Source organism: Podarcis liolepis, assembly GCF_965112155.1.
Source record: "Podarcis liolepis genome assembly, chromosome: 9".
NCBI lineage: Eukaryota > Metazoa > Chordata > Lepidosauria > Squamata > Lacertidae > Podarcis > Podarcis liolepis.
Genome location: NC_139564.1, coordinates 74,858,968 through 74,869,447, shown reverse-complemented (window position 1 = coordinate 74,869,447; position 10,480 = coordinate 74,858,968). Strand labels below are relative to the sequence as shown.

The following is a 10,480-nucleotide window of genomic DNA, read 5'->3' as shown; positions in this document are numbered from 1 at the left end:
ACGTGATTTATCATCACACGTATCTTTTTCAAATTCCAGACAGCTGCCAGAGCTAATTGATAACCTATCCAGAATCAGGACTTCAGCAGAATACAATCCTCCCATGCCGTTGTTCTGATGAAAACCACCCCTCCAAACCTCAAGGGGGGGGGGATACCTATTGTCTGGCCAGTCTGTCTTTTGGCATTATCAACTAAAAACAATGCAAGGCAAAATCAATCAATCCATCTGCATTGCATCTTCCTCTCACTAATTAACATGGCGCACAAGCTATCATGAAGCTCTCCTGGGGAAGCCAATTTGAAATGAGCTGCACAAGAGCAAAACAGTGGACCAGATTCCTTTGTCCCTTTTGCTCTTAATGGTATCTAAAACCTGCCACAGGAGATGGTAAGCTGACCTTGCCTTACAGATCTTGCCATGCTAAGAAACGACCAGATTCTTAGCATTTTGTGCATTTAAAATGTGCTCCGTTTACAAAACTAAGCTCAGGTGACAAAATTACCCACACAACAAAAATGTAAATCCACAGCAGGGGTTCAAAAAGAGGAGAGAATCATGATGAGAAGGAAGCACTTTGTTATTTTACTGCTAATCATCATACATATTGATGCAGAAAGAGAAGGTAATATGAGAACCAGGCATGAAGCCTGCTGACAGAACACAAGGCATTGTTGACTAAGTGCCAGTTCATGTCTTGTGATACTGAACACTGAGGTTTCTATTCAGTCATGTTGATTGAAGGCTGTGGGGGGAGAACAAGGAAAATCAAGACAGAAGAGATAATGTTTGCAATCAGTACTCTGCAATTGCTATTCTCTACACTCAGCATCCTCAGATGAGAAATTAATTTCCATGAATTCCTCTTTTTTGAAAATTGCAGTTCATACATTGCATGGTCAGATGTGATCCTGTAATCCCTCTTAGAGAAAGCAAGGCAAACAGAAACAAGCAGAGAGACATCAGCCTCATCCCAAGCTCATTAGAGTCACTGATTTTGTTTTGTAAAGGGGACTGTTGATTTCCCCCCTGCCACCAGACTACAACATATGCTGCACATTAAACTTATTCCTTCCTGCTCTAGGGGAACTAACACCCTTCCCAGGCAGCAGGGAGTTGTAACATCACTGGAGAGTAAGGGATTAGTCACAGGTGGATGGACTCAGGCCACAGATCTACAGCAGGGGTGGCTAATCTGTGGCCCCCAGGGTCAGTCTCTGTCAGAGTGGCCAATAATCAAGGATGGTGAGAGTTGGAGCCCAACCATGTCTGGAAGCCACCCCTGATCTATAGCATATTTGCCCACTGTTTCCCATCATTTCCTGAGCATTTGAAAGAATCGAGGGGCTGCTCATCTAATTTGCAGATGACACCAAACTGGGAGGGGTAGCCAATGCCGCAGAAGACAGAACTGGGATTCCAGATTGGAGAACTGGGCCCAAAGTAACAAAATGGATTTCAATAGGGACAAATGTAAGGTTCTACACTTAGGCAGGAAGAACCAGCAGCACAAATATAAGACGGGGGACACCTGGCTTGCCTGTAGTATATTGGAAAAGCGTCTAGGGGTCTGGGTGGACCACAAGCTTTTCATGAGTCAACAGTGGGATGTAGTAGCAAAAAGAAAAAGAGCTAATGCTATTCTAGGCTGCATCAACAGATGTCTAATGGCCAGATCAAGGGAAGGAATAATGCTGCTCTATTCTGCGGGTGGCGCTGTGGGTTAAACCACAGAGCCTAGGACTTGCTGATCAGAAGATTGACAGTTCGAACCCCCACGACGGGGTGAGCTCCCGTTGCTCGGTCCCTGCTCCTGCTCACCTAGCAGTTTGAAAGCACATCAAAGTGTAAGTAGATAAATAGGTACTGCTCTGGTGGGAAGGTAAATGGTGTTTCCGTGTGCTGCTCTGGTTCATCAGAAGTGGATTAGTCATGCTGGCCACACGACCTGGAAGCAGTACGCCGGCTCCCTCGGCCAGTAAAGCGAGATGAGTGCCGCAACCCCAGAGTCATCCGCGACTGGACCTAATGGTCAGGGGTCCCTTTACCTTTATTCTGGCTTGGTCAAAACTCACGTTGAGTCCTGTGTCCAGTTCTAGGTACCCCAATTTAAAAAGGACATTGACAAGCTGGAACATGTACAGAAGAGGGCAACGAAGATGCTCAAGGGCAGGGGTCAGCAAACTTTTTCAGCAGGGGGCCGGTCCACCGTCCCTCAAACCACGTGGTGGGCTAGACTATATTTTTTTTTGGGGGGGGATGAACAAATTCCTATGCCCCACAAATAACCCAGAAATGCATTTTAAATAAAAGCACACATTTTACTCATGTAAAAACAGCAGGCACGTCTCACTAATGACCCAGAGATGCATTTTAAATAAAAGGACACATTCTACTCAAGTAAAAACATGCTGATTCCCGGACTGTCTGTGGGCTGGATTGAGAAGGCGTAGTTTGCCTACCCCTGCTCAAGGGTGTGTAAACCAAGCCATATGAGGAACGGCTGTGGGAGTTGGGTAAGTTTAGCCTGGAAAAGAGGCGACATAATAGACACCCTCAAATATCGGAAGGGCTGTCACATAGAAGATGGAACAAGCTTCTTTTTTTATCCTGCTCGGAAGATGAGGACCTGAATCAATGGCTTCAAGTTACAAGAAAGGAGATTCTGACTAAATATTGGTTGGTACTTTCTGATGGTAAAAGCTATTTCACAGTGGAATGGGACTCCGTTAGAAGATGATGGACTCTCATTCATTGGGGGTTTTAAAGCAGAGGTTGGATGATGACCCTCAAGGTCTCTTCCAACTCTATGGTTCTATGGTTCTATGCTTCGCTTACACAGGCCAAGAAAGGTAGAGGAGGCTCAATAACCCTCACATTTGTATTGAGAAAAAACAATTGCTCTGATTCTGAGGATAACTCTTTAATATAAGAAGTATGTTAAAGTAAAGGTAAAGGGACCCCTGACCATTAGGTTCAGTCGTGACCGACTCTGGGGTTGCGGCGCTCATCTCACTTTATTGGCCATGGGAGCCGGCGTACAGCTTCCGGGTCATGTGGCCAGCAGGACTAAGCTGCTTCTGGCAAAACAGAGCAGCGCATGGAAACGCCGTTTACCTTCCCGCTGGAGCAGTACCTATTTATTTACTTGGACTTGACGTGCTTTCGAACTGCTAGGTGGGCAGGAGCAGGGACCGAGCAACAGGAGCTCACCCCATTGCGGGGATTCGAACCGCTGACCTTCTGATCAGCAAGTCCTAGGCTCTGTGGTTTAACCCACAGCGCCATCCGTGTCCCTGGGCAACTAAGAAGAAGTTACTGGGCAACTAAGAAGTATGTTACTGGGCAACTAATCTGTGCTTTTCTGAGACTGAGGGTATGCACTTAGTGGTGGTAAAAATGAAAAAGAATTACAACAACAAATAAATGTTTATCATTCCAGCTCTTTTCTGCATTTGTTTATTCCCTCCAAAATGGCCCAAAGCCATTTTAAAAAATCAGATATCAAAAGGATTATTTTTCTTTTTTGCCAGAGCAGAACCATCAGCTGGATTAGTTCTGCTCTTGATGCTTTCATATGTATCCAATTACAGGAAGCTGCTGTACGCCTGACAGCAGTGTCACATCTCATAGAGATAAAATCATTTTAAGGTAGTAAACCAAAGTGGTAACATTAATGATCCCATTAGTGCAAAGCATTAGGACTTGGATATTTCTTAGCCTTCTGCTTTAATCTTCCTGATGCTCCCAAAACTGCTTCTCCTCATGGATTGTTTTCATTTGAAACTTAACCAATCAAAAGATGCTTCTTCAGAAATAATTTCCCACCCTTAAGAGATAGGCTGTTGGACAAAAAAGTGCACAAAAATAAATATTTCAAATAAAGTGTGCACACTCACAAAAAACCCCCAAGTTTTGCTTATTGTGACTTGGTATTGGAGTATTTCTCTCTCTACTGTGAATCAGAGACACCTCGGGCAATCTGTTCAAAACTGGTGTTACTGATGTATTTGCATTTGGTTTCAAAAAGTAGCCCTCTTACTATGGCCAACTCTTTAAAGGAGATGTGCACAGAAGATTACTAGGCCATTAACATGAGCTAACTGGCGTTGAGTCTGTAGCTGAAAAGTAGGGCTGCTTTTGCTGCAGAGCAAAGCCCATTGCCCTCTTGGGTGTGTTCTCTTCGAAAGCCTAGCTCAGAGCTTTCCAAACTGGGTTAGTGTGTTGGTTGCAGTATGCAGGTGTACCCAGAACTACATAGTTCTTGGTATCAGTGTCATGGTCTAATTAAGTACACAAAAGCTTTGTGTATTGAGAGAGACATTGGCTGCAATTTTATTTATGCTAGCAAGAAGTCAAGTGCAAGGAATGAAAGAGGGCTGAGCTTGAAGGAAGTAGAAATCCAGTCTTCAAATCCTTGCAGAAAGTGCAATCTAACTTGGATTCCCTGCTTCCTGCACTGATATCAGAACAAGAAGCCCTTCCAGTGACTCCAATATTCAGAGCTACCTCAGTTCCTTATTTACTGTCCATTTTACTTTACTTTATTTAAGATCAGGCCTCTAGACCACCTTTGGGGGTATAAATTTTGCCAACGTTTTCCAAGCTGTGAGACATGCCTGTGAGAAGGTTTTTGGAGCCCACTACAAAGTTAAATCTCTGATCTGGACCATCAGCATGCTGACAATAAAAAAAGAAGAGATTTGTACAGACAGTGGGAAGAAAATAATTAGCCCAGTCCTGCTGAGTGTAGCTGTTGAGAGAAGATGAAAAGACTGGCACCATAAAAATTTTGGGGTGTGGGAGAAAAGTTGCAGCCTCTTTGGCTTAAAAAAACAAAGGAGTGAACTGTCTCAGAAGAGCAGCCTTTATTATTACCACCTGACAGCTTTGGATCAAGAAATGAAAAGGGAAGAACAACCTTGCATACCTAGATTTTCCACAATATAGCTACTAATTAGTTGCTTAATTCTCCGTTGGTGCCTGTTAGCTGCAGACTGCATACCTGTTGAGGGTTTCCTGTGCTAGTTCCTGTCACAGCATGAAAACTGAAGGGTTTCTTCTCTGCTCACCACTCACACCCAGAGGTGGAACCTGCCTTTCAGTCCTGGGGTAGCTGTGCAGAACTTCCTGCTGGTCTTTTCCAGTTTGCGTCCATGTGAAGTGCTGATGTTCTTTTTCATGACACTGCTAACAAACACTTCTGAAACGGCAGAAAAGAAACATCTGCCATAAAATTCATAGAGGCATAGAAAATTTAAAGAGGAATGGGGCTGCCAGGTTTCTGGTCAACTCCCCTAAACCAGGCGTGGCCAACTTCTGCATTCTGATTTCTTAGTACCCATTTTGTTCTCCGTACCAGGGTTTTCAAGCTCACTTCTGGACGAATGATGTGGTTTACGCAATGAGGAGCTCTCCAGGGAATTCTGAGGATCCTTGAATTTGGAAAAAGTTCTTCAACCCCCAACAAAAACAGCTAATGGCCAACAAGCTTCCCTGAAAGATCCTTGAAAAGTTAGTGAGTTCCAGCCCCTGTTTTGAGTTCATATGGGGCAGTGATGAGACTCAAGAGACCTGGCTAGTGTCCCTTTTGAACTGAGTATGTAAAGCACCCTGGAACATTTGCATGTCCAACAACATAGTCCTTTAAATAAGTTGGGCGCTTGGAAACTCTGCCAGACCGCCGGGGACTGGTAGCCAAGTCCGGGGGGCCACCCAATTCTTGCTGAGGCTGTGGTGTGACCCTAGGTGGCGTTGAAACCAAGTCCCCTGGATCCGCTGTTGGACATGTATCACTGTTGGTCTAAGTATGTGGAAGTATGTGAAATGTAACCGATATGCTTTTGTGCCTAATTGAACCATTACGTGTAGTGCTGTATATAAGGAAACAATTACGATTGTAACTAATGCCTTATCTCGGTGGGGAGGGGTGTTATGTACTGAAGTTCTCACCTTGGGCCAGCAGGGGGATACTGTAGATAGTTATGCAAATGAAGGATCGAAAGTGACGTTCAGTGATTGGATAGTTTGTATGCAAATGAAGGATCGAAAGTGACGTTCAATGATTGGATAGTTTTAGAAAGTTGTTACAGTAACAAGGTACTGGAGCTCTATATAAGCAGGCTGACTGAGCCCTTCAGTTCAGTTCTGTTCTGGCCTCTGAATAAAGAAGAGCTGTTTGAAGAATCGCTGTGTCGTCTGATATGTTCTCCCACAACTTAACGAAGAGTGCTTGGGCAACATGAGGTCATTAATTTTGAGGCCTACCACATCTGCTTTACAAACACCCAATTGAAAACTGAACCCTGCTAAAAACCTACAGTATCGTTGTTCTTCAGAGCTCATCCCCAGGTGAAAAACAGTACATGTATTTTTAAAAAAACTGCAAGTATGTACAGCGGAACAACTGTGCCATCGTGCTATCTTGACATAATAATGACAGTAATAGTAATTTATTTTTACCCTGCCCATCTGACTGGGTTGCCCCAGCCACTCTAGGTGGCTCCCAACAGATAGAAAAACATAATAAAACATCAAGCATTAAAAACGTCCCTATATAGGGCTGCCTTGTCTTCTAAAAGTTGTAGTTATTTATCTCATTGACATCTGATGGGAGGGCATTTCATCATGCCTGTCTTCCCTTTAAATTTTTGTTTTGAAACATTTTATTTTCTGCAGTGCATGTCTGTGTATTTTCAAGCTACAGAGTTATAGTTGTTTGCTTGTTTCTCGTGAGTGGAGAATGCAAGGCAAATCTAGCAGCATATATTGACAGTGTTAAGGCAGCGCAGCCTGGGAGTGGGAGTTGTTAAGTGGTGACAGAGGGAATTAATGGATGGGTTTATTATTCTTTACCTCATCTGTGGCATCACATTAGAGAAGCATTCTCTATAATCTGATAATTCAGATCAAATGACTTTATACTGCATTAGATTTTATGGATGTCAGAAGCAGTTAAGGCAATCATATTGCTTCGCATGTTAAACCCCCCCCCCCCCAATTCCTGAATAAGAGGAAGTTTCGAGAAAGCTAATGCTGGCTCCTAGGGCCAGCTCCAGAGCTTGGCATTGGCTAGTCTTTATACAGTGGTACCTCGGGTTAAGTACTTAATTCGTTCCGGAGGTCCGTTCTTAACCTGAAACTGTTCTTAACCTGAAGCACCACTTTAGCTAATGGGGCCTCCTGCTGCCACCGCACCGCCAGAGCCCGATTTCTGTTCTCATCCTGAAGCAAAGTTCTTAACCTGAGGTACTATTTCTGGGTTAGCGGAGTCTGTAACCTGAAGCGTATGTAACCTGAAGTATATGTAACCCGAGGTACCACTGTGTCTTACTCTGAGAAAAGAGAAGGATGGGCTTCTGGAGCAGTTCAGAAGGAGGGCTTGCATTGTTGAGCCCTGTTTTTTAGGCCTCTCTTAAAAGGCAGGTGACTCTCAGCTCACAGTCTCCAAGTCTTATTACCTGGGTGTCCACCCCCTTTTTGCCCCCTTTTAAATTTTATTTTATTTTTTGCCAGGCACGTAAAGCTGATTGCATGCAAGTTAAATGTGCATAAGTTGTGAGCTACTTGTACAGTAGTTCTGGAAAAAAATAAATCAGTCCATCCTTCCTGATGGGAGTGCGGTTCCTCTCAAAGTGACATCAGCAGAAGCATCCTTTAGACTAGAGCAACCATAGAATCATAGAACTGTAGAGTTGGAAGGGACCCTGGGGATCATCTAGTCCAACCCCCTGCAATGCAGGAATATGCAGCTGGTCCATACAGGGATTGAACCTGCAACCTTGGTGTTCTCAGCACCATGGTCTAACCAACTGAGCTATCCAGGCCTGAGCTTTTCCTGTAGTTGCTTTTCCTACTGCACTACCTGAGGACTCATCAGTTGCGGATGGCACTGTGGTCTAAAGCACTGAGCCTCTTGGGCTTGCCAGTCAAGTTGGCAGTTCAAATCCCTGCGATGGTGGTGAGCTCCTGTTGCTGTGTCCCAGCTCCTGCCCACCTAGCAGTTTGAAAGCACACCAGTGATAGTCGATAAACAGGTACTGCTGCAGGAGGAAGGTAAATGGCATTTCCGTGCACTCTGGCTTCTGGCATGGTGTCCTGTTGCACCAGAAGCAGTTTAGGCCTGCTGGCCACAAGACCCAGAAAGCTGTCTGTGGACAAACGCTGGCACCCTCGACCTGAAAGCGAGATGAGCACCACAACCCCATAGCCGTCTTTGACTGGACTTAACCGTCCAGGGGTCATTTACCTTTTCCTTTACCTCATTAGACCAGCACAGTGAAGTGATCAATGATAATCTTTGCCAGTTGCTGCAGAAATTCAGCCGCCAAAGATGGCTGCTCATGCCAGTGAACTGCAGAGACAGCAATATGAAAGAGTATTCCCTCCTTGGATGAAAGAACCTGTAACCTACGTGGGAGGAGTTTTGTGTAAACCATTGGCTTAAATTAGTGCTTTCTGGTCTGATTGGGCTCTGTTAGTTCTCTTCCAGTTCTAGCTGCTGGGGGAAGCTTTTCCTTCAGCCTAGTTATGTTGCAATAAAGGAAGGTTGTGTTCAAACCATGTATTGCTTCTTCCCCAAACCCCACAGCAGCAACGGACCAAGTCCCAACTGCACTGATGCGCAGCTCAGACGGTAACCTCTATTTCCAGGATTTCCACCTCAAAATATGGGAGTCACATCTGCAGTAGGAAAGACACCTTCCCCTGGGTTGTGGGAACAGGGGGAAGGAAAATATTCCTCACCTCCTCCTTGTGGGAATGTTCAGGGAGGCAGGAGAGGATATATTGTTTAATGATATCCTTCCTAACTTGTGTTAGCAAGTTCTATATCTAAGCAGAGTCTAAACATTCCCTTTTAAAGGCACAGCAGTTTGCTTGTTGCAGGCTAGTTTTAGCCTCTAAATATAGGATTCCTGGTAAGATCCCTTCTTGTCCCTCTTGAAAACAATAAACATGACAATCTTATTAAAGTCAATATAAAAGTAGTTTACTCACATTCATTCAGTTCACAGTTGGATCCCTGAAGGCAGACTGAGGTTACAAAAGTATATACACCTGTGGAACTATTCTATAAGGGAATTTGTTCCTAAGTGACTGCGAACAAGCAGTCACTTCTCCTCACACATAGAAAAACAAAATGGAGAAGAGCCGAAAGAGAAAGAGAGGTGTGTTCCCTGTCCTGCTCTTGTTCCCTGGGCAGAGAGAGGGCCAGATTAGACCAGGCTCACCTCTAGTCACATGCAGAGGAAGTCTGTCCCCGCTAAGGAGGAAACAGGAAGTTTTCTCCTGGCTGGTACAAAGCATCCCCTAGCACGTCCACTCTAGGAATGTTGTACTTGACTGCTATGTTCCTTCCAGTAGCACCTTAGAGACCAACTAAGTTTGTTATTGGTATGAGCTTTCGTGTGCATGCACACGAAAGCTCATACCAATAACAAACTTAAGGTAAAGGTAAAGGGACCCCTGACCATTAGGTCCAGTCGTGGAAGACTCTGGGGTTGCGGTGCTCATCTCGCTTTATTGGCCGAGGGAGCCGGCATACAGCTTCCGGGTCATGTGGGCCAGCATGACTAAGCCGCTTCTGGCGAATCAGAGCAGCGCACGGAAACACCCTTTACGTCCCGCCGGAGCGGTACCTATTTATCTACTTGCACTTTGTGCTTTTGAACTGCTAGGCTGGCAGGAGCAGGGACCGAGCAACGGGAGCTCACCCCGTCGCGGGGATTCGAACTGCCTACCATCTGATCAGCAAGTCCTAGGCTCTGTGGTTTAACCCACAGCGCCACCCGCATCCCTAATAACAAAGTTAGTTGGTCTCTAAAGTGCTACTGGAAGGAATTTTTTTATTTTGACTGCTGTGTTCCACATCCCACACTCTTCAGGGCCTGGAGACAGTGTTCAGGTTGGAAATGGCTGGACTCTGCTTTGAAAAATAGCCTGATCCAAACCTCCTTCTCCTGCTAGCTAGGGAAACTTGTTGGGCCTTTCACTAGTATGAAAAATAATTAGGAGTTCCATGTAGTTTTATTCCTGAAGCTTGTTCTCCCTGCGGCCTGACCGGAGGTTCAGACTCCAAGATAAGAAAAACTGCGGGATTTCTTTGGAGAGCTGGCCAGGAAATGTCAGAGAAGAACAACAAAGTGTGGAGGACTTCTTTTGCCATTTGCCGCACGCCATCCATATTGAACCATGCCAGCTGTAATGTGCAACACCTGGAAAATGATTACTGCATCTAAGGGGAGAAAGAAATGACTATTTGATTTCAAAGCGGCTTAAAAAAAGTTACAGATTTGATGGGGCGGAAGAGGGAGGCACAAAGCAGATTATGTGATACTGTTGTGGGGAAAAAATCATTCTGTAAAATTGAAGTATTGATCTGGTATGTGCTCTGTGCGTGCGTGGGGGCTGTACATCTCCATTCAATCCCACATACAGTGCATGCCAAGAAAGCTAAATTAGAAAAATCATTGTTCTACCG

At 44.8% G+C, this 10,480-nt stretch overlaps 1 long non-coding RNA gene across 1 annotated transcript; it reads right to left on the bottom strand.

Moving 5' to 3' along the window:
• Positions 1–395: 395 nt before the first annotated feature.
• LOC310686746 lies at positions 396–9,293 on the bottom strand. The gene is made up of 3 exons (XR_014516085.1): positions 8,998–9,293; positions 4,931–5,203; positions 396–745 (listed from the first exon to the last, which is right to left on the bottom strand). It is a non-coding gene; the product is annotated as an uncharacterized lncRNA (long non-coding RNA).
• Positions 9,294–10,480: the final 1,187 nt, after the last annotated feature.